The sequence below is a fragment of the Pezoporus flaviventris genome, unplaced genomic scaffold, assembly GCF_033815535.1.
Source record: "Pezoporus flaviventris isolate CSIRO_AGI_PZ_B2104156 unplaced genomic scaffold, CSIRO_AGI_Pfla_v1 ptg000025l, whole genome shotgun sequence".
Lineage (NCBI taxonomy): Eukaryota > Metazoa > Chordata > Aves > Psittaciformes > Psittacidae > Pezoporus > Pezoporus flaviventris.
In genome coordinates, this window is record NW_026892573.1 from 21,687,846 (window position 1) to 21,714,437 (window position 26,592).

At 40.0% G+C, this 26,592-nt stretch overlaps 1 long non-coding RNA gene across 2 annotated transcripts in view; it reads right to left on the reverse strand.

Annotated features, from left to right (window-relative positions):
- LOC133271599 (uncharacterized) overlaps positions 1-26,592 on the reverse strand; it is a 54,469-nt gene that overhangs the window by 19,228 nt on the left and 8,649 nt on the right. Inside the window, exon 1 of one of the 2 annotated variants that reach the window (XR_009744197.1) lies at positions 18,385-18,690. The exons of the other annotated variant lie outside the window; for it this stretch is intronic. This is a non-coding gene — a long non-coding RNA (uncharacterized LOC133271599). Of the gene's footprint in view, positions 1-18,384; positions 18,691-26,592 lie in introns of those variants that run through there. 2 annotated transcript variants of the gene reach the window in all.

Sequence of the window (26,592 nt, forward strand, 5' to 3'; positions counted from 1 at the left end):
GTCACACCCAGGTGTTTATACTCAGATTACTCTTTCACACACACTTTGCTCAATGTTTAATACATTAATTAATTAAACATTAATACAATGTTTAATACAATTGTAGTTTTAGCTGCAAGAAAAGTTTAATCACTGAGTCATCAAGGGGATTATTCAGTCCTTTGTCATACATAGTCAAGGTCCTCTGTCTTCAGATACATAAACAAATATCATAGCTACTCTGTGCTCCTTCTTTTCTCAGGTGAAACCTTGTTTCACACTTTATATGAAACCTTTGTCTTAAGGAAAGTTAATCTTTACCAATGAAATGCTGTCAGTGAAGTTCTCTGACTGGCAGCTTTGATATTCTCTTAATCCAGCATGGGGTGCGTTTTCATGGGTCCCCTGCAAAAATAAAGAAAGCAATGAGCACTGCTTTCCCTGTTTTTTGCAAAGAAGGCCTGAAAAGGCATTCCCTATGCAAAAAGGCTTGACTTTTGATTTGTGATAACAGCTTGGTCACTTAGTTTTCCCTCTTCACTTCTTGTCTTGAAGGAATAAGAACCAGAATAGGAGTGACACAGCAGAAATCCAGTAAATACTAAGTATTTACTGGTGGTCTTTTCCCTCATCTCTGCCAGGAGCCTGGCTAACAAAGGGAAGGGCCTTGCATCTCACCATATCCTCCCACAGCTCTAGACAGTTCCTGGTACCACCTCCACTCTCTTCTGCCACCTATAGCCCCTCATAATGCATATCCTCATACTACATTTAGGTTACTCATACTACATTTAGGTTACTAGCTGAGTAAACACTGTGCAGCTACCCATGGACTGACTAGCAACTGGCCCCCACAGCCCAGCCATTAATAAGGTTATTTCTCTTTTATTGAGCTGCTATTTTCCACAAAACCTCTAGGAACTACACTGTCTCAGTTTGACTTGGCTGAAGTTGGCCAGGACCTTCAGTTAATGTGAGATCAGATGGACACACAAACAGATACACAAAAAAAAAACAGGATCCCATGTGATCGAGCTAAAATTGTTTTCTTGGTGTTTTCACTAAACATCCTTCTTGCCTTCCACTGCACATTTTCATTTGGTTTTGTAATGTCATATTCCTCCTACTGTTGACCAGAGCAGTTAGGAAGGGCAGACAAGGCAAGACAGGAAAGATATATAAAAACAGTGTTTCCAGTTGTTTGATATCACAAAGAAAAAATGCTCATTTGTTTCTTGGCCAATTAATGTTTTTTAGCAGCTGTTTTTCAAATCAATCATAAGATACTGATGATGAGATTGGATTAGGAAATGAGGAAATTATGCATCCTGATGTCAAATGTTGCTGAGACACACAAGTACAGCATTCTCGGTAGATTGTCCTGAAAAGTCCGGCTCGCTTCTCGGACTGCAAGAACCTGGTCTTCTAGCACTGGCATGGGAGTGCTTTATGGACCAGAGTGGAGCAGGAGCTGTCTATAGTAAAATACTTGCTAGAGCAGAGCTTAAACCCCAGCTCTTTCCTTTATGCTTTCAGGTGAAAGCTACCCTGTGCTCTTGGGTAGCAGACAAATTCTCCAAAAGCCTTGAGAAAACTGATGCTGAATCTTTCTGAGGGTTTGCTACCTTAAAGGAAGTAAAAAGACAAAGTGTGAGAGCTTATGTATGGAGAAAGAACTTTTTGTTATATGGATGTACATAACCACTCTTCCCTGACCTTGCTCATAACTCCATGCCTCTTGTGGCTAATTGTCCAAGTTCTGATAACAGAAAAGGAAGCTGCAAGGCCGGTATTTAAATGTTGGTAGGCAACACAGTTTTTGAACAGCTTATAAAGTTTGAACTTTTTTGAACGCTGAACCTTCAGACATGCCAGAACCATACCCAGAGCAGTGTACTAAAACGCAGTGTAGCCACTGCAGGTACCAGACAGTATGCCAGCAAGGACTGCAGATGAGCTGCACAGTGTGCCTGGGTAAAACAAAGAAGAGCACTTCTCTGAGGGCTACAAATACCCCTTGCAGGGTGACAACTCTCAGTGACAGCCATCTCACTGACATTACTGAGTGTATCCTGTGCACATACTTTGTAGAGAGGACCTAAAGGTTTGAGACGTGGGTTCTGTGGTTCTGGCTGTGAATCAGAGTTTTTCATGGTCTGGCTGTATTCATTCATTAAATAAGCTTATGGGGGTGGGTATTGTCTGTTGGGGTTTTTCCTTATGCATCATGCTCTTCATGTGTTTTAATGATGTGCAAGCACTGTGTCTTGCTACCTTCTAGTAAATGAAAAAACATAGATATGTGTGTGTTTGTGTGCTCCAATAGAGGTACCTTGCCCACAGGTGCATGTGGGTCTGTACGGTCTCTCTGGGGCTCTGCAGGCTGCAGGGGCTAAAGGAGTAGGGAATCCCAACAGCTGCACAGAAATTACTTTGTGTATTTTACATTAACAATGCTGCTTGTAGAACCGAGGGCAATACAGCCTTCACACAGCTGAGCAACACAAGGTTTTCAGCCATCAAGGAAAAAGCCAACATGAGCTTTTAAATATTAGACTTTATCAAAGAGTGCTAGAAACTATGTCCTGAAGGACTGAGTCCCCTTAACTGTCAGCAACTATTATGGGAGGTGGTGAAATCTGCTTTACCCCAGGTTGAGAAGGTTACACTGGTTAAGATAAAAAATCAATATCTAAACATGAAGGTGGTTTTGACAGCAAAATAGCTTACAGGCATATGATAAATGTCATTATCAAACAGAAGAACTTTGCAATAAAGATGAAAAATATGGAGTTTACAAAAAGCACCAGAAAACATTTTTCAAATGTGTGTCTGTGTATAATACATATATATATGCATATTTACCTGTAGCTGTGTTTCAGACTATCATCATTACTTTTATAAGCACTGCTTTTGATTTTCACCCAAGATTATAGAGGAAGTGATTTATACCATAAATATATGAACTCTTTTCTTTAAATCATGGTGTAATTTAGCTTAGGTTATTATATTTCTCCAAGCAGCTGAAAAGTGTACTTATCACTTCACACTACCGCAAACAGGATTATTGTGAACAAAACAGGCTTTAAGAGCAAAAGAAATACACATTGTGTAAGGAAGCAAGGAAGGCTTCTCAGGAGAAAACCAAACTCCTACAGGTATGTTCTGGAGCAAAATTCTACAAGTTAAAAAGTGTATGTTTACAGAGATGTACATAAACGTCACCTGGACATGTGTTTTAACGAGCATAAAATATGGAAGTAGAATGGCTATTATTAAAGATGTGTTTTTCATTTCTTAGAGTAATAAACTCTTTCTTCATTTCCAGGATCACAGCACAGCCTGTGTACATTATGAGCTAAAAGACAGGCTTTAATTAGAGACAAAGCTGCTGATTCAGCAAAGCCTTCAGGCTTATGCCAAAATTCAAACATGTTTAAGTAATACTACTTTTGAAATCTTTGACTCAAAGTCCTAATGAAGACATCTGTGCTTATTGTGACTATAGAAGTGTACTGCCATAACAGAGTTCAGACAAAGCATTCAGACATCAGCCATTCCTCGCGCACTTGGCTGTAGAAAGGAGCATTCATACTGTTACATTCAAAATGATCTGCACATGAAACAAGAATGGACTCCACTATCTTCCTTCCCCTTGCAGTCTCCTCAGCTCTCATCCCCAGAGCTTAACCTGCCACCTTGAAAATCTTTCTGCTTCTGCCTCAGGTGCAGGTTATCGGAGGTCTTAATTTTGGGAATCAGTGGGAAAGCAGAAGCCTAAATAAAATGCAAATTGTACCAAAGGAAATACAGAGGTCATTCATTGATTTCTGAATGTGCTGCAGTATATTTTTTCACACATGATATTTCTGTAAGAATTTGGTTAGACTGTGAAGGTCAAATTCTAATTACCTAATTTCCACCTATATCCTTGTGTCTGGGTGTCCTACTGACTGGATTTGAGACTTCAAAGATGTTTAAGCATCAGGAAAATATAAGCCCCTGCAATTTATGGAGAATTTGACCATCATGACCCCACCCTTATGGCAAGTGTGAAACAAAACATTCATGGAAGAAGGATTCTGAGCTTAAAGAACATACTGACAACAGGCAGGAATAAGGGTTTTCTCTCTCAGCGCATCTGTTTGGGGCAAGGGACAAGGGAACTGTAAATTTTAATACTAGGATAAGCATGCCTAGAAAGGCTGATTGTACATTAGCATTTTGGTTCCGAGCAGCGTGGTTTTGAAGTCAGCGTCATCGTCCTCACTTGCCATACACGGGTTTAGTTTGTGTACAAAAAAAAACAAATTTCTGTTGGAGGAAGCTATCTGGGGGGCTCTGCCAGAGCTGTCCACACGCCTAATGGAGAGAGATCGGAACTGAGACCAGAGAATGATCCACAAACCCTGTGGCCAAAGGAAAGTGTTTTAGCACCAGAAGTCAGTCCCAAGTCTCCTACTGAAAGCTTTGCCTGTGTAGCTAACAGCAGGGAGTTGTAAAAAAGATGGATTTAGCCCTCAGGTAATGTTTCTCTCAGCAGCAGTTGTAAAAATGTAATTGTACATGCCTTGGATCATGCTGGAATGTGCTTGTGGTATTCAAAGCAAATAGATCAATACCCATCAGGGTAAATTTCTCTGACAAAACTGTGTTTACGTTTGCTGGCAGTTACCACAGTCACCTGAATTGATAATAGTGTATAAGCCTTTATTCTCTTGCACCTTTTTATTTACTTAGAAATTACAAAATCAAATTCAGCTTTGTTGCAACATGATCCTAAAGTGTCTGGCAGGAGTAAGCATTTAGTTTAACACATCGATTCTGAGCAGGTAAGTGCACTGGGAGGAGAAATCAGGAGACCTGATGTCTGCATGCACAGTCAGGTGGTGTAACTACCCCACATAGGTTGCCTGTCGCTATCTGAAATCCCATAGCTTCTTTTCAGGGCTGTGCTTTGCAAGGTTATTCTCTGTCCAGAAGAACAACCACTGTGTCATTAACCAATCCTCTCTTATAACCCTGCTGGAAAATCAAGAGATTGCTCAGTTTTACACAGAAAGGAACAGAACCAAAGGAAAGAGAAGCTGCTTATGGAACTCTGTGTAAGAAACTTTCTTGGAAATCCCTATGTAGGTTCCACATTCTTGTGGCCGTTCCTTCATCCTATGTTATCAGACCTGTATCTAGAAGTTATTACTGCATTGTATGTGTTATTACTGTGTTATATGTATTACCGAGTTATTTGTGTGTGTTTAAAAATTGAATGTTGGAGTTTCACATTTAAAGAAAAAGCGTCTTGTAAAGCACCAAAAGGGCTGCTTGTAACATAGCTTCAGGCCCTTGCCTCTGCCTTGGGGCAGCTGGGCTTCCCCATCACCACCAGGCAGAAGTGTTCCCTTCTCTGCGGTCTGGCACAGAGACCCCCCGGCTCATGTCATGCAGCAGCTATTCTTATTCACACAACTCAAAGACTGCAAAACAGAGCCCTTTCCCTCCCCAAAATCACCATGTAAAGCTGAAAAATTAAACCACAGCATTTTTGACCTGGCAAGCACACAAAGCAGATCTCTGTTATGATCAGTGGATGGCTGATATCCTTATCCGTTCCAGGGACATGGATAGGGGAACTTTACAGAGTTTACATCCACCCCAATTCATAACCAATCCCTTCTCTTTCTCAAGATTTGAGTGTCACAGTGATTAGCAGCACTTTCCCAATTGGTTTAGATTATTTTTTGTTGTTGTTTTCCACTGCAAACCTAACCCACATTTCTGGGAAAGCAGGAAGATGACAAAGAAGGGAATTGGGGATTACTGCAGATGAGGGGCTGAAGGTGTGTTGCAGCAGGACAAGCATACATATCTAAATATAGGTATTTACAAAAGGGCCTCACTTAGGACCACTGTTGCAGGATGATTGCCTTTAGTCATCAGTAAATTTCCACCCTGGCCGCAAATCAGGTTAGTAGTTACTTCAGTTTTCAAGGTTCCAGTAACAGTGATACTGTTCCACACAAGCTACAACCAAGGTGCAGAATGTTCCAAGGCTGTCAATGGTGACTGATTATTTCCACTCTTACTTCCCACCTTGGCCAAGCAACAGAATTTCCTGGTACAGTCAGTGCTGTTCCCACCTTAGCCATGCATCCTAGTACAGTCAAGGGACATTTAACCACCAGCTCATTACCCAAAGGACAAAGCCTAATGCGAATTGCTGGAACTGTAGAGTGGCCCAGAGGAGGTGGGGTCATAATGCACCCCCACAGTAACTTGCCACACTCTGAAGCTCCTTCAGTAAAATGTGAGAAGTGTTTCAGTGCAAAGGGCCTCATGCCACCAACCTCCTTTTCAAAGATCATAACTGCACAAGTTCTCCCCGTAAGAGAAACCTTAGCTACATGCACAGCAGATTAATCTAACTTGAGTATGGGTCAACTGATTCTGTTGCCTCAACATAAGCATTTAGTGACACTGACTACAGGGTATCCAAGATATCTGAACACATCTGGCAGACATAATGCTTCCTTTGAAGATGACTGAAAGACACAGGTTCTTTCAGATGATGATTCATTTGACCATCCTAGATGAAGATGCTTTTCACAGAATGCCTGTCTTAGGATAAGGTGAGTCATTCCTGGGGGTACCTTACCTCAGTCTTTAGATCAGACCTAAACATCTGAAGAAAGATATCAACAGGACTGCCTATCATCATGAATGTTCTAGTGTTGTGGTCCAGCTATTCTCAAATATATCACATGCTTCTTCCATGTAACCTCTTTACTATGCCCTTGCCTTTTTCTTCAGTAACTCCACAAATACCCATCAATTCCCTTCCATCTCTCCATCTCTATGTATTTGAAATAGAAATCTGTCTATAGACTACAGTGAAGTTATTGTTTAGACTTCTTTGCCAAATTTCTATTTGCCTTAGAGAAAATTCATGCAAATACACTAAACTTGTCAAAACCTAAGTGTTTGATACCGTAGAAAACTCCAGAATTACAATTTCCTTTCATTCTGAATCAAACCTCAATTCAGCATAAGATCTAATTTCAAAATAAATATGCTATGCTTTTTTTATGCTAGTAACTGCCCAGTTTCCATTGCCAAACTTTACTGTGTTCAGCAACACTTTTATTTTTAAATCAACATTTTACACTATACAAACCGTGGGCGATACTCCATTTACCTAAATCAAAACATTGACATGTCAATGAGCAATATTTGCTTGAATTTTTCTGGATTTTTAGAAGAGCCTTGACAAGTATTGTATGCAAAAAGGAAGGCGGCAGGCTGTGGAGATGGCAGCAGCGGCATGACAAGGAATCTTAGAGACATACAGGCATTCCAATGTGTTCAGGTGACCAATGATGTGGACTACAACACTATGAGAGTGACTCAGAGACCGTGGTGTGATGTTCCTGACATAGCAAACTACCAGCTCTTTCCAGGAGAGCCCAGACAGGTAAAGAATACATGAATGCACATGTGTACATGAGGCGATGAGTTGTGGGGTTTCTGTCTTTGGAAATGAGAAGGCATCACATGGGTGATTTAAAAAGGACTATTAGCTTATTTTAATTTATATCAGTATTGCCTCCTATTTGTATTTCAAATCTTTTATCTCCCTTATAAAGTCAGTGGAGACTTTGCAATGAATGTCTGTGATTTTGGAAGAAAGTGCCAGTACTTAGAATTAAGAGAAGACTGCATTATCAAAAAGCATGAAGTAAGTTCAAATGCACATTTCTTCACCTCTTTGAGAAGCACAAGCTTGTTACTGCACCACTCAGTGCGTTGCCTTACATTAAGAAGATTACAAAGTTTAAATTACAGGTTGTCTATCACAAAATTAAGTTATCTGATTACACGTTAATGGCTAAAATTTTCCCGTGGTGCGACGTTTCTGACCTTCTCTGGCTGTCGCTTTATGTCGTTGCTATTACAGAACGCTGCCACTAGATGTCAGACTATGAAAAGGTCCCGCTAGTCCCCACAAACGCGGATTATAAATTTCAGTGTTTTAAGAACTTCCTGTGAAACAGTCCTTGAAATTTACATCCAGAAATCAGCCTATTGCTGAGCTACCTTGGGGAGAAACCATGTGGGATGTCAGTTTAAAATGTGGGAGTGTGAAATGTGAAACCCCACATTACGGGATAAATTTGAGGTCAGTTTGGAAAGTGAATGCTACATGAACAGACTGATAAAACTTGATCCCAAGCAAACTCATTGAAACAAGTATAAAGAAAAGGATCTAATATTACATTTTCAAAACTGGACTAACTCAATAAATCCTGGAAAAGTTATTTCTGGCCTATCATTTTGTAACAGGAAGTGGGAGAACAAAATTTGATCCATATTATCTGTGCCAATAATTTAATAAAATAGCACAATCCACAGTTTTACTGCACTAAGGATCAGAATACATATAGAAACACGTTGCTTATCGTTGTGCTTTACTAAGGAGCCACTGGGTAGCAGTCTTGCTGTTGTTTGACAGGAGGCTATATGACCCTAAAATAGGTGATTGCTGGTTTAATGCTAAGCCCGTCCTGAAGAAATTTGCGAGATCAACACTGGAACATTTATCAGCTTGTAGTGTTGAGGAGAAAAATCCTGAAATGTCTGGGGGACTTACTGGCTCCATGTCCTCAGTAGAGTAAATTAAGCAGCATCAGAGAAGTAACGATCTATACTATAAATTATTAACTTGGTCCCTGGCACAGCTTTGTCCTGGACAAACTAGGAGTTGGACATGATTCTGGAGTCAGTACAGTTCGAAGACTTCCCTCAAGAAGCAATCTGCATGTACCTGCCCTCTTTTGAAATGTAATTTTACAGAACAGGTCTATTTATTTTATTAGCTCAGCAATGGTCAGTGCTTGCTCTTTGCATGTTGATGGCTTGGAACACTCACATGGATAAACTTGACATGCCTGACCATCTTTTCTGTTTATATCATCAGATTTTCTTCCCATCTGATAGGTTGTCTGTCATCTACCTGGATCTTATCCAATCCTTTCCCCTTCAAGGTGCTCTGATAGCATACCCAAGTTTTCATTACCTTTTTTTGGGGAGCTAATAAGGAAAACAAACCTGATTCTTAGAGGTCCAACCTTAAAACCCTGTAAAATATTGCAAAAGTACCAAAGATTATCTCTCAAGCAGACTCTTCAGTGGCTATGGGGGGTGAGAATGGATGCACATTCTTTCTCTTAGATCATCAATCAAATTTTTACTTAAAAGAGGGTAGCTAATGATTGCTAATGATTGGATCCATTTCAGCCCAAGTATACAGTAGAAATCCCAAAATTAATTCTGCTGAGCTAGGACAACTTCTCTCTCTTTGCTGGCCTGCCACTCCAGCTGCTGTGAAAGTAGGGACCAAGGAGACTGAGAATTTATTCTGCAAAAGAAATGAAAGTTCTTTCAGATATCAATCAATCAATCAGCATTCTGCTTAAAGCTCTGACAATCACTGTTTCTCCTGGGCTTTCCAGACTTAAAGTGGTCAGCATGTTTGTACCGTTTTGGAGCAAGACCATTGAAATCCCACATATTGCAGCCAAACTTCACCACAGCCTACCATGAGCTGCTAGTCATGAGGGGAGTCATGCAGGATTTCACTGGACTTGTGCCTTAATAGCACTTTGCTAAAAATAATCAGTCAGCAAAAAACTTTAAAAAACAAAGAAAACTTCCAAACGTGAAATTTAATTTGTGTGATTTTCATTTTTCATCAGGAACTGAGAAATGCCCCAGATTTCATAAATTGGTTGCCATATCCTCTGTGGCCTGTGAGTCATTTCCTAAACCCGTGGCACAAAGAATTATTTTTTTTTTAAGCTTTTTATTACCACTCAGACTCTCATTCTGAGACTCAAAGAGGAGCTACCGCCTGCAAAAATGCCTGGAAGACCAAAGGTAACATGATTGTAGCTGGACTAACGCATTAATCAGTGCTGGGGACTGATCTCCAGCTGTAGATATAGCCAGTATAACTAGATCAAAGATAAATCATAAGACTGATATGACGAAGATACTAGGTTGAAGTACATAAGGCAGCTTTTCAGATGGAGCCTAAATCCTATGGCTAGATCTGTAGCTGGAAATAAAATACATTTGGGACCATTCTCTGACATGGAGGCCAACAGGCATGAAGCAGCTCATGCCCACGCTATTGAATAAACTTAAAGTCCAATATAGTCTTGCTACATCAAACATGGTTATTGAGAATTGTCCCTGACCCATGACATGTCCTTGAATTGTGCCTAGAACCATTCAGAGGGCTGACCTGAAATGAAACCATCCAAGAGCCACTCCAGCAATTTGTGCAAAGGACTGAGATCTAGTGCCTGGGAATTTTTCAGTACCACAAAATTTACTAATAGCAGCAGTAGCCTGAGCAACCATCCATCTCTCTCAAACTCCATCAGACAACAGGCTCACAGATGACAGTGCAGCAGCTTCCCGTGAGGCCCACAATGCAAAATGCTTTCTGCTCATCTCACCTAGTCTCCTTCCTTTTACATCCATTTAGTTAGCTCCTATTTAGTTTGATGCCTGGCAGTGTGACAAGAGAATTTAGATGACTTTGACAAGAATTTCAATGAGGGTTGCAGCCGCTGCGACCATTTCACAAGAGGCAACATAGCAGTGGTTTATAGGCAGCCACAACACCACAATAAAAAGGGAAAAATTATAAAGCAGGATATCCTTTGGAGATTGCTACTGATCCTTCAAAACAGATGTGAAACACATTGTTCTAGTGGTAGGATGAGCAGACCCAAGATTATCTTGGAGATCTGGCCCAGTAATATAGCACAGAATCTTTTTAGACACACGCAAGAGCACATGCATATATATGTACACACATGTGTAATTGTATATAACTTTGAGGAGAATCCAGCCAACATACTACACTTCACAAATCTCTAGTTCTTTAATTCTGTTCTGTTCCTCTTCCCACCCCACACAGCTTTTATCAAAGCTGTTATGGGTTTACTATGACCAAGGCAGCAGCACTTGTTGCAGTGAATTCAGTGCAAAATTCCTATGGCCTCTTCTCGATAGATTGTCTATAGATTAAACCTGCTTTCTGCCAGCCAGATGAAAGTCCTGCAACATCCATCTTTTAAGTATGTTCCACGTATCACATATTCGGATTCAACCATGGAGGAGGTTTGCAGACGAATTAAAAGCATGGCAATGGTCTGACAAAATGTAGATATCTACAGTGTATGTGGTATATATGAATATTTCAAGCAAGACTCCCATTATACTCAGTCTTTACCTGTGATTTACTCCACCCTCTGAATACTAATTCAGACAGTACCTCTTGAACAGAGCTAAAGCCAGATTGTTCTGCATCTCTCCAACCTCCCCAAGCCTGCAGATTTCATAAGCAGAATGAGATACACTCTCACGCCATGCTTAAACACAACGCACAGGCATGGTTCATCAATTCTTGGCTCCTCCAATTTCAGAAGTCTCAATGTTTAGAAGAGCCACAAAATACTTATCACATATTCCAAGTAGTACAAGGCAGAAAATAGTCCTGAAATAAACTGTTCCACTGAAAATCTTCTGTAAATACCAAACCACACCAGAAGAAGAGGTATCCTAAGTCCTAAGCTCTTAATCAGCAGAGAAACTGTTAGATATGTGTAACAGATCTCTTCCTACCGCAAGCACCTTTTCCAACTTCACTACTACTCGTTCTCTCTCCAGGAGGTTGCTGGGGAGAAATAAGCACAGCCCAGAAGCCAGTCTAATCAAACCTGCATTTAAAATAGAATTAATAATCCTTACAATTTTCTAGCTTTTTCTAAGTAGAAGTGCAATTTTAAATACTTACAGTAATTAAGAAAATAAAGAATAAAAATATCTTAAAATTGGTAAATTCATAAGAGAATCAGTGAAAACACAATGAAACATTTTTAAATCTTTGCTTTCCTACATGGTTTTGATTATTTATCTCTCTTTTGTAACATATGGCTTTTATTCTGACATGCCCAAATTATTTTCATTTGCTTTCTTTGTTTTTCCTAATGAAAGCAGAAAATGGTAACTAAAAATTGAAGAAAGAGGCAGTTACTCAGAAAAAAAAAAAAAAAAGTCCATGACTTTTTCCGAGAAAAGATTTCTGGAAAATTCTGACCCACCTGTTTAAAATCTGCTCACACTTGCTAAGGAAATGAAATAAGGATGCATAGTGTGTGCAATATTGTTACAGCTGTTCAAACTGCTGAGCAAACACATTTATTCATTCTAGAGAAACCACATTCAGAAAAGCTATAAAATCTTCATAAGAGGTATTAAATTTATTTTATTTGGTGAATACAGAGCATGTGTATTTTCTGGCATAGGCATGGATAATAAAATAAATATGGAAGAAGTAAACCAAATGTCTGTGCTACTGTAGTTAGTACTTAGCAAAGTTGCTATGGAGATCATCCAAATTTCCTTAAAGACCAGCATTAAACATAGTATCAAAGCTTTTAGTCTGATTGTCTATTTTTTTGACAGTGGGATACTACTCTTAAAGAAAACCAACCATGAACTGGTTTTCATGAGCCTTTCCTACCAGTCCTAGAAAATTGCCGTTATCGTAAATCTAATTATGTTTCTTACTTGCAGTGTCTATTGCTTTCTTTTTAGATCATGCAGTCCCTTACGGCTCCCTATAGATTTTCTATTTTGCACATTTAACTGGCACTTTCAAACATTTCCTTTTCTGTCCTATGTAGTCCATTTTTCTTAAGGTGTGAGAATGTCTAACTGCATCCATGCAGACTATATTATGTAGACTGCACAGTCCAAATGAGATTGCCTAAAGCCAATTCCATGGGTGAGGAGTAGTTAGGTAGCCATAGCAGGGCTACTGGGAGTGAGCAACTGTAAGGCTTGCATGCTTTCCTAAGGGAAAGACAACAGGAAGAGGCAGGAAGGGGTTCTTCATACACCACCAATAGGCTGAAAAGAGCTGCCTCTGCCCACTTTCTAATATTGCATATTCAAAGTTCTCTATCAAAGGCACTATTTAGGTCTCATTTCTTGATTGCAGTGAAGAAGTCTTGCCTTTCCAAAAACATTTTCAAAAAATACAGCATTAAAGCTGGCCCATTTATAATAATTGTTTCCATTTTCAAATCTATGATGAAGGGAAAAGAAAGATGGGAAAAGACTATCCAAAAAGTATTCATAAGGAGTTCAGAGGAACTGGTAGCAAAGTAGATGAAGACCTGGAGATGAATGGTGCGTTTTTAACTACACAGCAAAAAGGCCTGATCCAGCCAGTCTGTACTCCGTGGAGGTAAGGAAGTTACTATAAACACAGTGTCTGTTTCCAAATATAGCATATTTACTGATTTATTTCTGTGATGGAGCTGAATGTGATTTCCTGTCCACCTGCTTTAACAAAGACTGGAATGTATCAGCTACAGATCGAAGCTGTGAAATCATCAGATGATTTCAAAACCCAATTTTAATTCAGCATTTAATTCATCATTTTCCTCCATTAGTTTTAAACTCTCTTCAGTGTTCTACTGAAAAAGCCACAGCTCACAAACCCTGTTTCGATTAGTTGCAAAAAAGTTGCATACATATTTACTGCACAAGTAAAAAAATTACCTCTTTGAGTCTTAAAAGATTACTCATGAAAAATTATCTCATGAAAAATTATTTCATGTAATTATAGCTCCAACAGAAAGCTTTGCGTCTCAAATACCGGACTCTATAGAGATACCATACTGCTGTGACAAGCAAGACTGGGAAATATTCCACAAGTTTGGTTGAGATAATTTCTTGTCACAAGTAGTCAATAAGCCAAATAAGAAAGATACCCTCCTAGACCCTTTATTTGTGAGTAGAGAAGGACTCATCATGCGAGATGTGATGGTAGGCAGCACTCTTGCCCATAAATAGCTGAGTTTAAATTTTTCAGGATAATGAGAAAAAGGGTCAGCAGCACTGCTATCCTGGTTTTCAAGAGGACATACTTTAAGCTGCTTAGGGAGATAGGTAACAGTATCCCCTGGGAATCTGCTTTTAGGGGCTTATAGGTCCACAAGTGCTGGTCAGTCTGTTAGAACCACCTGTTAAAAGCACAGGAACAGGCAATTCCACTGTGTCCTAAGTCAGTCAATCAGGACAGAAGACCAGCTTGGGAGCAGTGAACCACTCATGATGCTCAAGAGGAAAAAATTGCATGATCTCTGGCAGCAAGGTCAGGCTTCACAGCAAGAGCTGTGGTTTGCATATGCAAGGAGAAGACATAAAAAGCTAAAGCTCAACTAGAGTTGAAACTGGCTAGTGTTATGTCAAACAACAACAAAGGCTTTTTTAAGTATGTCAGTAGCAAGAGGAGGTCCAAGGAAAACAACAAACATGGTGCAAGTGCTGTAAGGCATCTTCTGTGAGGGGTGGCTAAGGACTCTGGGTTTGTCTGCTTTGGAGAGGAGGATGAGGAGTGACCTTATTGCTCTCTACAGCTTCCCGAGAAAGGGAAGTGGAAAGGGAGGTGCTAAGTTCTTCTCCCTGAGATCCAGTGACAGGACACATGAGAATGGTTCTAAGCTGCACCAGAGGAGGTTCACAATTGACATTAGGAATCATTTCTTTACCGAGAGGGTAGCCAAACACTGGAACTGACTTTCTAGAGAGGTGTCCAATGCCCCAGACCTGTGTCTAAGAGGCATTTGGACAAAGCTGTTAATAACATGCTCTAACTTCATGTCAGCCCTGAAGACATCAGGCAGTTGGACTGGATGATTGTTGTAGGTCCCTCCCAACTGATATATTCTCTTTTTTGTTCTGCTCTGTTGTGTTCTGTTTTGTTCCATTCTGTTCTGTTCTGTTTCATTCCATTCTGTTCTGTTCTGATCTGTGTTTATTTTGATGTCAGACCTACCATAGCAAAGTGAGTGGTCCACGCTGAACCTATGAATGCTAATAACAAGTGGCAATGTTAATTTGCACTGACATCAGTATTTTAGATTTTTTTTGACAATGAATTTGAGTTGGTTGACAATTGTCAACTGTAGTCAGCTGACTGACTACAGTTAGTGCAGCCCTCATAACCAAGCCTGTGCTACCTGCGGGCAGTAAGTGTTAACAGCTCTGGTATTGCTAAAATCAGATTTCAGCACTGTCTAATGGTGTCACCTCAGTCTCTGAGGCATGCTAGTGGGGTCATAGCCATAACTGCAATGAAGAAAGGAAGTTGTAGCGAGGTGGGTGTCAGTGTCTTCTCCCAAGTAGCAAGCAATAGGAGAAGAGGAAGTGGCCTCAAGTTCCACCAGGGGAGGTTTCAGTTGGATATTAGGAAGAATTTCTTCACTAAAAGAGTTGTCAAGCATTGGAACAGGCTGCTCAGAGAAGTGGTGGAGTCACCATCCCTGGAAGGATTTAATGGACATGTAGACATGGCATGTAGGGACATGGTTTAGTTGTGGACTTTGCAGTACTGGGTTAATGGTTGGACTTAATGATCTTAAAGATCCTTTCCAACTTAAATGATTCTATTTTTCTAAATAGTTAAGGAAGTTCCCATAAAGTAAACAACTTTCAGGAAAAAAAAAAAAAGGTATTAAACAGCTAAGAGCAGAAAGATCTTTTTTAAAAAAAAATATTAATAACTTGTCTAGAGCATGAGAAAACCAGAAAGAGAATTGGTAAGAGCCAGGCAGTTTTTCCTGTGGCAGGTAGCAATAGCTACTGACAGGCATTCAACATAAAACATGTTCTGCAGATGTTCAGGTGTATCAGTCTACACTGTGAGCTCACTGGGGCTCGTATCTCATACTCTCCAACAGAAGGAACAGCTTCTGGAACCTCTGTCTAGAGATGATTGTGAAATCCAGTGGCTCAACAACAAATACACACATGTGGTTTGTCAATAGACATTTTGGCCTATAGATAGCAGTAGGGGCATTTCATGAATGCAGACAGGATGTGGCAAGCATGAGGTCTGAACCCCAGAATTCTTCATCAAGATTTTCCTTCGTGGCAGCAAGTTAAAGATTCATGAGAATAAATTTGTCTGTTCTGTCGGAAACATGTCATTGACATTCAGGCTACATTTAGATAAAGCACTTCAGGAACAGCCTAGATTTGCAGGAGCACAAAGCTCAGCACATACTATAGGAACAGGGTAAATCCTCAGCTTCAGCAAGTTTTGAGGTTCAACAAGGCAAAGTGCCGGATCCTGCATTTAGGCCACAACAACCCCATGCAATGCTGCAGGCTAGGGGAATTGTGGCTGGAAAACAGCTTGGCAGAGAAGGACCTGGGGCTGTTGATCAACAGCAGCTATACATGAGCTAGCTTGCTCCCAGGCAGCCAAGAAGGCCAATAGCATCCTAGCTTTTAGCAGATATATGTTGGCCACCAACAGGAGTAGTGCATTGATCATTCCTCTGTACTCAGCACTGGTGACCTTAAATCCGGTGTTCAGTTCTGGGCTCCTCACTACAAGAAAGACTTCAAGGTGCTGGAGCAGGTCCAGAGAAGGGCAACAAAGCTGGTGAAGGGTCTGGAGAGCAAGTCTGCTGAGGAGCACTTGAAGGAACTGGGGTTGTTTGACCTGGAGAAAACGAGGCTCAGGGAGGACCTTATCACTCTCTACAACTACCTGCAAGGAGGTTGTAGTGAAGTGGGGTCAATCTCTTCTCCCAAGTAACAAGTGATAGGACAGGAGGTAATGGCCTCAAGCTGCACCAGGGAAAATTTAGATTGGATATTAGGAAAAATCTCTTCAATGAGAGCATAATCAGGTATTGGAACAGGCTGCTCAGGGAAGTGATAGAATCACTAGTTGATTCTATGATTCTGTGATTCTATGATCAGTGTTAGCATCTGAGCTTCAGTCTCACCTTAGAAACTCCTGGACCCAGAATATATTTCTAATGAAATTCAATGAGAACCCCTTTCAGACCACTTCCTAAAGACCTGCATTTCCAGAGAACAGTGTGATATAGGGGAAACCATTACAGAAGCTATGACTAGTCAGACCCTTTCCTGATAGAACCAGCAAAATTATTCCAGACAGAGCAGCTCTATGAAAGAAAAACGACTCTTGTGGTTTAAGTGGTCCTATGCAAGACAGATGAGCAGAGCAGCAAATATTCACACCCTCCCAGTGCCTAATTATTGGAGTTCAGTCTACAGCATCTTCAGTCTGACCTTTCATCAACACAATCTGTTTTCATCAAGGAAAACGTGATGACAGAGCAGAAGCTAATCGCCACTTTTCTGTTTTAGTTTGAAACATGGTCTTACAAATGAGGCCTGACACAGTAACTACACAATTATTTGGTTGAAAACAGTGATAAAGGATTTGCATATCACTCATTAAAACAGTGGGGAAGCATAGTTTAAAGTACAGATATTCATGAAGTCTGCTTTTTGATGTCATCATGTTATCACAGTTGTTTGCACTAAAATAAAAAAAAATATATTTAAACATATGTAACTTTTATTCCTTCCTTTGTGCCTTTATATGACAATTACAAATTTTCTTGACCAGAAACTGTTCCAGGCAGGACTCTTTAGATGACTATTGATAGGCTGCCTAATGGATCCGCCTTATAGAGAAACTGCAAACGTGTAAAACGTGTAATTGCACCCAAAGCAATTTAAGCAAGAGCTGCTCTGCTTCTATTCCATTTACTTATATGACAGAAAAAGCCATTCTAACACCCAGAAGAGCCTGAGACCAAGGTGTAAGTGGGCCATAAAGCTGTTATGCCTCCCTCCCTCCATAAGTTCCCCTGTGGAACCTATGCAAAAGACAAATATATTTCATTTCAGATATCTGCAATAGATTGAATGTTTTTTAGTCTTCTGTCCTACTTCTTTTGAATGGATCTTCCTTTCTGTCTACTTCAGAGCAAAGCCAAGTGGCAAAAAGACTAGGATCCAAAACTAGCACAAATTTGTGCCTGTGTGGGGCTACTACAAATACCCTCCAGTTTTGCACATCCAAATGAGAGTCCTGCATATACATCCCTTTATTTTCTACTGCATCAGTGAAAAACTTTTTTCATCATCTAGCACTTTAAGCTAAAAAGTGCAAGCAAGACTCGCCAAACTTGTTCATAAAATTTAATATTTATTGCTGTTATTGAATATAGCAGACATTACTGAGCAATCCTGAAAATCAGCATGTACACACAAGGAAATAGTTGTAATAAATTTAAGAGGCTTGTTCAAGCCACAAAGCTATGAGAAAACACAGTAGCTCTTTGCAACAGTGTTCACAAAAGAATGACTAAGATGAAGGCAGGTTACTTTTCCCGAGATAAGAAATGCAGGTGCCATTTTAACAGATGAATTGTCCATGTCATCAAAATCCTGGATTAAGAGTCTGATTTTTTCAGCAATACACCTAGTATTTACCTAGGCAAATGGAAAACCGTGCCACCATTTCTCCACTGGATCAGAACCCTCTCATACAAGGAAAGCAGGACATTTAATCAGATTTTGGCCTTGTGGATAAAGAAAGGAGAGGAGGAAATAAAATTACTTCTGGGATCATACGCACTAAGGAACTGATTGCTTTGATTTTTGCACATATTCTAGGCTATTGAGTAAAAACATTTTAAACCACAAAAATAACTAAATAATTATACAGAAAATGTGTGTTATAAATTATTAAAATAGAGCTTCTAACTGACACCATTGTAACAGTAGAAAACAATTTTATTTGTGGACTTGTAAGTTAAGAGTTTATATCTTGTATATCAGGTAATTCTTGTAGTTAAATATTTTTGCATGGACTTGTAAATATTCCAAGACACTTGTGAGCTAACTGCATTGTAATAAATCTAGAAAGAGATACGCACTGATGTTCTATCAGCAATGGTAATTTTCTAATTAAAAATTAATTAGGAGAGTAGAGGCTATCTCTTCTTGTTATGTAATTTTTCTTGTTGGGATTTTCAGTGTAATTTTGAGAATTTTAGCATTACATATTATATCTGGGCCATCCAGATGCTATTATTTTCCAATTATTTTCATGCCAAACTTTTTTAATCAAATTAAAGTTTTCAAAAGATTTAGACTTGCACAACAGGATTACATCTTTCCCTGATATTTTGGTTTGTGGCTATGCACAGAGAAGGGTTGGGGTTTTTAATATTCATGACTTATAAAATTGACAACAAGCTTATTTCATCACATCATCAGTGAAAATCTTTTGCAGTATTAGGTCAGCCGTCTATAAATAAGAATGCTTCCTAGTTTCAGTGTGAAAAAAGGACTTATCTACCACTAAATATGTTCAGCAAGATACTCTTCTTTTGCTTTTTGAAAAAAGTACTTCTTGTTCTTGATTTTCTCTTCTGAGAGAATGCCTCAAGGGGTCAGAGTTTTCACCCTGAGACATCAGACTTAAATGCTAGGATTGCAGAGCCGTGCTCCCCCATATAATTTAAAGTAATTTGAAGCATGTTGTTACATGCTTATGTAATAAAAAAAAAATACTGCATAATAAACCCATTATTCATGTATTTCCCTTGTTTTGAAGTTCCTCATACCCTGTGGTTTCTAATCACAGAATCATAGAAAAGTTAGGGTTGGAAAGGACCTTAAGATCATCTAGTTCCAACCCCCTGCCTTGGGCAGGGACACCTCACACTAAACCATGTCACTTAAGGCTCTGTCCAACCCAGCCTTGAACACTGCCAGGGATGGATAATGGCTCTTTTGTTATTCTTGCATAGTACAAAGTTGTATAACTCAGAGAAAATGAAGAGAGCACTGTGTGATTGTCACATACGGAGTGACTTCACTTATAAGACAGAAAAACTGCTTTTGCTGGACAAAGCAGCTGACATCCATCTACCCGGACTTGTGCTAAGCATTCAACGCTGTCCCGCACAACATCCTTGTCTCTGAACTGGAGAGACATACATTTGATGGATGAACCACTCAGTGGATAAAGAACTGGCTGGATGGCCGCACACAAAGAGTTGTGGTCAATGGCTCAATGTCCAACTGAAGAGGGGTAACAAGTGTTACCTCAGGTGTCCCTCAGGGGTCAGTGTTGGGACTAATCCTGCTCAACATCTTTGTCAGTGACATGGACAGTGGGATTGAGTGCGCCCTCAGCAAGTTTGCCGATGACACCAAGCTGTGTGGTTCGGTTGATACGCTGGAGGGAAGGAATGCCATCCAGAGGGACCTCGACACACTTGTGAGGTGGGCTGATGCCAGCCTCATGAAGTTTAACCATGCCAAGTGCAAGGTCCTACACCTGGGTCGGAGCAATCCCAGGCACAGCTACAGGTTGGGCAGAGAAGAGATTCAGAGCAGCCCTGTGGAGAAGGACTTGGGGGTGTTGGTCGATGAGAAAATGAACATGAGCCAGCTGCAGTGTGCCCTTGCAGCCCAGAAAGCCAACCGTATCCTGGGCTGCATCAAAAGGAGCGTGACCAGCAGGTCAAAGGAGGTGATCCTGCCCCTCTACTCTGCTCTTGTGAGACCTCACCTGCGTATTGTGTGCAGTTCTGGTGTCCTCAACATAAGAAGGACGTGGAACTGTTGGAACAAGTCCAGAGAAGGGCCACGAGGATGATCAGGGGACTGGAGCACCTCCCATATGAAGACAGGCTGAGAAAGTTGGGGCTGTTCAGCCTGGAGGAGGGAAGCTGCGTGGAGACCTCATAGCAGCCTTCCAGTATCTGAAGGAGCCCTGCAGGGATGCTGGGGAGGGACTCTGCATCAGGGCCTGTAGTGACAGGACAAGGGGTAATGAGTTTAAACTTAAACAGGTGAAGGTTAGGGTAGCTATAAGGAGGAAATTCTTTCCTGTTAGGGTGGTGAGGCACTGGAATGGGTTGCCCAGGGAGGTTGTGAATGCTCCATCCCTGGCAGCGTTCAAGACCAGGTTGGACGGAGCCTTAGGTGGCATGGTTTAGTGTGAGGTGTCCCTGCTCATGGCAGGGGGGTTGGAACTTGATGATCTTAAGGTCCTTTCCAACCCAAACCGTTCTGTGATTCTATGATTCTACGATTCTATGATTCTATGATTTAAGGGGAGGGCATACTTTTGTCCTCGCTCTGTAAACTTACTGATTTTTCCATTCAGTACTTCCTAAGCATATACTTCAGATAACTTGGTGTATTACTCCACTGATTCAAGAGTATAGTGAGCATACTGCATAAAGGAAAGCTTGTTTTTATATATACCTTCAGAGCTTATGAGGGCTTTTGATGGTCATGGAGACAACTGGCTCATGTGTTTGTACCTGCATTTGAAGTTGACATACACTGTGATGGGAGTGAAAAAGAAATCTTATTTGTAGTGTGAAAAAGGGGGAACTCTGGTTCTTGAGCCTGGTTAGAACAAACCTTGATCACATTTTATTCAAAAAGACACCCTCTATCAAAACAAAAATTCCCTAGCTATTGCTTCATATTTCTTTCTGACTGTAGGCATGTTCCACTTCTCTGTGACACACTCTTACTTCAGCTTTGGAAACTTCTGTCTCTCTTATTGATCAACTGCATGGTTCTTTAAAGATGTTAACTTGCACTTCTTTGCTGTGCAAGAGTTTGACTACTCTGACTTCCCTGTTCAAAGTCCAAGCACATCTGAAGCACTCACATACCAAAACACAAAATACCTGTGCCACCACTTTCCCTTGAGGATGTGCATGAATGAATGACACTGAAAGATATAAGCTACAATTTGCAGTTCTGTACTCAGTGTTTTGAAGCACATTTTACATTACCCAACAGGGCTCCCTGCCAACAGCATCATCTGGTTTAATGCAGAAATTCAAGTATGAGTTAAGGGGTGGAGGGAACACAAATACAAAGCTAATGTTTCTGAACCCAGGTTTTTAACTCCGAAAGAAAACATGAAGTTTGAGGAAACTATAAAGGACACCAAACCCAGCAAATATCTCCTGTTGCATATCACTTTATAGATGCACTCCCAATTAGAGGAGTGTTCTTCCTGAGACTTCAGCTCTGGAAATGCTCATACACAGAAAAAAAATATTTCCTCACAACAGCCTTACTGTTTTCCCTGAAAATGCTTTAGTTTGCAAAGCTAAATAAGCATGCAGGATTTTCAAAAATATGGATCTTCCTTTTAAAAGCTGTCCTGATTCTTCCTTTCTTTATGGCGCTGTAAATTTCATGCAGTCCCACTGGAGCTGAAATAAAACAAGTGGAAGTGACCAGAATAATAAAACCCACCACAGAAAGAAAATAACCTTTAATAGACAAAAATGACTAATTCAATGAATGCAGTTTCTTCTCAAAATCCTCAACACCATAGATCCTCTGCATAGCACCTCAAGCTGCAAACAGAACACACTTTATTTAACATTAGCATGAGAGATACTGTCCACCCTTCCTGGCTGCTGTGCATCGTCAACAGGAAATGTGTAGTCAAGAAATCTTTTTCTTCTTTCTTAGTAGATCTTATGAGGAATTACATCCACCTTGTGTTAAAATCCTGGCCCCATTGAAAATCTCCAGCAAAGCTACTCCTGACTTTAAGAAACATATGATAGCACCTTACTAGATGAGATTCAAGGTCCATGACAGCCAGCCGCAGGTGCTTGGACAGTACAGGGCAAAGCAATATACAATAGGCCTTTAACTGGCAAATGCCTTTAGTGTTTGGACAAATATGCTCATAATTTTATTCATTTTATATCATCTAGGAATGACTAATCCAGGTCCTCAGGTAAAACTAACCTAACATTCAATCTTGTCAGGAGTTCAGGAGAAGTGCTGTGTTCTTCAGAAATGGGAACATAAATACTGTACCATATTCATTTTGGGAAACAAGAACAAATTTTGTAATTTCAGCAGAAACAGGACTTTCTGATTAATTCATATCAGCGGTGAGGAAGAAAAAAGTAATCTCTACCTAAACATGCTTTATGAGAGAAGTGATTTCCTTCTTCTGCCTTGGACTTTCCCCTGAACCCAGAATCCTAAAGCCAGGAGAAGTCTGCAGAATACCTCTTCAATTCTAAATAATGTTCCATTTGTATCTGATAAAGATTTTAAAGAAGGAAAGCAAATTAACCTGTGCTTCTCTGATCTTTATATAGTTCATTCTATGGCTTCCAGCAACCACTGAAAGTTTTCAAATTCATCTGTTTTCAAATCAGACGCAAGAAAAAGGATGTAAATTTTTTTCTTCTTATCTGAGACTTTAAATAAACATACATGATCTGTCTACTGTTTGAATCATAAACTCTGTTAAGAGTGACCTTCAATGTACCGTATTGAAACTTAAACTGTCTGCAACATATGAAGGTACATGGATTCTTTCACATGCTTTATAACCCCTGCAGCATAGAAACTATCAAGTAATGCAAAAGTTTTCAAAATTTCATGTCAAAGAAAAATGATTGAAATAAAATGCATAATTTAAGAATTTCAGTTGTGCTTTCCTCCATTATTAGAAAGAAATCAAAACTGTAAAAATTCAGGGGCTAGCTCAATTTAACAATGTGACTACTACTGTTAATTTTCATTTCCATGATGACATGTTCTAACCGCAACAGAACATTGCAGTTGAAGGCATACTAAATCACCATACCTTCTACCTTTCTATTTACTCCATTGCTTATTAGCAATGTCAATAATTAGGCTATCAGAATAGGCATGATACAGAGAATGGGAAACATGAGGAGAATGCATATTTGTTAAGGAGCCTGTGGCCAATGTGGAAATTCCTAAGAGCTCCTAGGAAGCGTGTAAGAGAAGGGATTAATAGTGAGCTGAAAAAAGGAAGAGACTAATGTGAGCTGGAGGAAGGTTGGTGAAATGGCATCTAACAGCAGTTTCTAGTGAACGGGGATGAGATCAAAAACATCAGATCAGTAAGCTACTAACTTACCCAAGCTAGAGGTTTGGGGAAGAGTGGCTTGAAAGCCCCTCATTACAAGAAAGATATTGATGTGCTGGAGCTGGTCCAGAGAAGGGCAAAAAAAGCTGATGAAGGATCTGAAGAACAAGTCTTATGAGGAACAACTGAGGGAACTGGGGTTGTTTTGCCTGGAGAAAAGGAAGCTCGGGGAGACCTCATTGCCCTCTACAGCTACCTGAAAGGAGATCGTAGTGAAGTGGCTGATGATGTCTCCCAAGTAACAAGGACAAAAGGAAATGGCCTCAAGTTGTGCCAGGGCATGTTTAGACTGGATATTAGGAAAAATTTCTTCACCAAAAGGGTTGTCACGCACTGGAACAGGCTGACCATGGAAGCAGTGGTCACAGTCCCTGGAGGTATTTAAAAGTTGTGTAGATGTGGCATTTAGGGATAGGATTTAGTGGTGGACTTAGCAGTGCTAGGTTAATGGCTGGACTTGATGATCTTAAAGATCTTTTCCAACATACATGATTTTATGGTTCTATGACTCAAACATCTTCATGTTGCCATTTTTGAGATGCAAGGGACTTCCTAAAAGAAAAAAGGACTAAAGCAATATTTGCAATTTGTTGAAGGTCAGATGAAGACATTTTGGAGCAAAGTGAGCAAGCAAAGAGGTTTGCCTCTCATCATTACATGCATGAAGACCAGGCCTGGTTCAGTCCTATGCTGGTCCAGAGCTAATATGTTCCCCAGAGTTTTAGGGAATAGCTGATTCTGTCTGCAAAGAATATTGTGGAATCTTTTTGCTACCTTTCATCCTGGTGTTTCAATATCTGATTGTTCCTGGAGGCACAGAAAGGCTATAGGAAAATAATGGTGTCTGTGGGAATGGATGCAGAAAGACTTTCTTACACCAAGTTGAGCAGGCAAGTGGGAGGTGCCTCTTTCTTCCCATTAACCACAAAAAGAGATTCAATAGTTATTCTAAATTGGACACAGTGTAGATGTCTAAGTGAAACCCACACCCTAACTAAAGGTTGACTTCTATGTATGGCCATAAACATCTCAGTGTTGACTATATTCAGCAGCTAGGTGCCTCTCTGGTGTTCGAGGTGCATAAGGTCTCTCACTTAATCATTTCTTTGGCTAGCTCTTCTAGGTCTCCTCCCACTTAGCACATACAGCAATCTCTTGGTTAAACAATTGTACCCAGCTTGTCCTCCTCCTCTCAAAGTGTGGCCTCAGTAGTAGCAGCTGAAAGGTGTCTCAACCTTGGAATAAGTTCTGAAATAAGGATCAGAAATTGATCCTCCCCATTACAGAGGAAGGTATGACACATGACTTAACATTGTCTACCGTTTGTTTCAGGCGACTGAAGCATATTGCCTATTTTAGGATAGGATTGATCACTTCCTATGGTGTTTGTCATTCTTGCCAATAGAGAAAGTACATGTGACCAGCTAACATTAGAGGAGCACCTTACTCATGAGCTTGTAGACGCTGATGTAGCAACTGGGCAGGGGGAAGTTCCCTATCTAACTGATTCATGCTCATCTGCCAACTCCACTTATGTAGCCACAAAAGAAAACAAACAAACAAAAAAAAAACATGAAGACATGTAAATCTAACTGGCATAATATTAAACGTCTGGGGTCAGAATACAGAGAAGAAAAATGTGTTTTGAAGAATAAAAATGGAAGAATACTACAATAGCCAACAGGACCATTGGGTAAATATAAACATTCTAGCAATTTCTGAGTTTGTATATCTTGTAAGGATCACAGACTTTGTCCATGAACAACTAAAATAAGCTTCTAGGAGAAGAAAGTGCGGATGAACTGCTAAGAATAGAGGTGTAACATCAAACCACACAAGATCAAGGGCTCACTCTCTGTTACTCATTTCACTGAAGAATATGAAGAGTGGGAATAAAGAAATTTCCATGTTGCTTTGTCAGTAGGCTTAACAAGAAGACAGAGAATTTGAAGATTAGTGACCCTGCAGATCTGCGTTGAAGTCATGATAATTTGTCATAAATAAGAAATTACATGTTTAGAGTTAAAATGGTAATTTCCACTTCAATGTTATAAATTTGGCAAAAGGCATTGTTTTAAATTTTAATTAGCATTTCTAAACAGCTGCTTGATTCCTCCTTTTACTCAATGCAAATCAGTAAGTACCCAGTGACTATTTAATTGCTGTTCATTTTGTAAAAGATTACCTGAATTCACATGCAAACAAGCATACATATCTGAAGAATAAAACTAATAAAATGTGACTTTATGTGAAATGGTCTGTGAAGCAGGGAACAGGAAAGAGTATCTCTCATCATTACCTTTGAGTTCAACAAAGTTCTTATCAGATCCTACACATAATTACACTTGTGTATCATCTTTGAACACAAAACTCAATATAATTTGATCACTGTGTTGTTCAAAAGCTTCACTGTTAAGTCAGGAAGCACAACCCATGCACTATGAGCAGTGTGACAAATCTCACTTGACAAACTGAGATGAGTCAAAGTAAACCATTTGGAAGCAAACATAGTTTGTAACTGCATCTTCAATAAGTCTGTGAAGAATGAGCACATTCATTAGCAATGTAATGATCAAATCTAAGTACACTGCAGGTTTGTAGACAGATCATTTCCATAACAAGGTCACTTAGAAATCTCTAGTCTGGGCATATTTGTGTAACTCTTGTCGAATCTGGAGTTGAGGAACTGGGCTGGAAAATTTGATTGGGGAACATGACTAAGATTC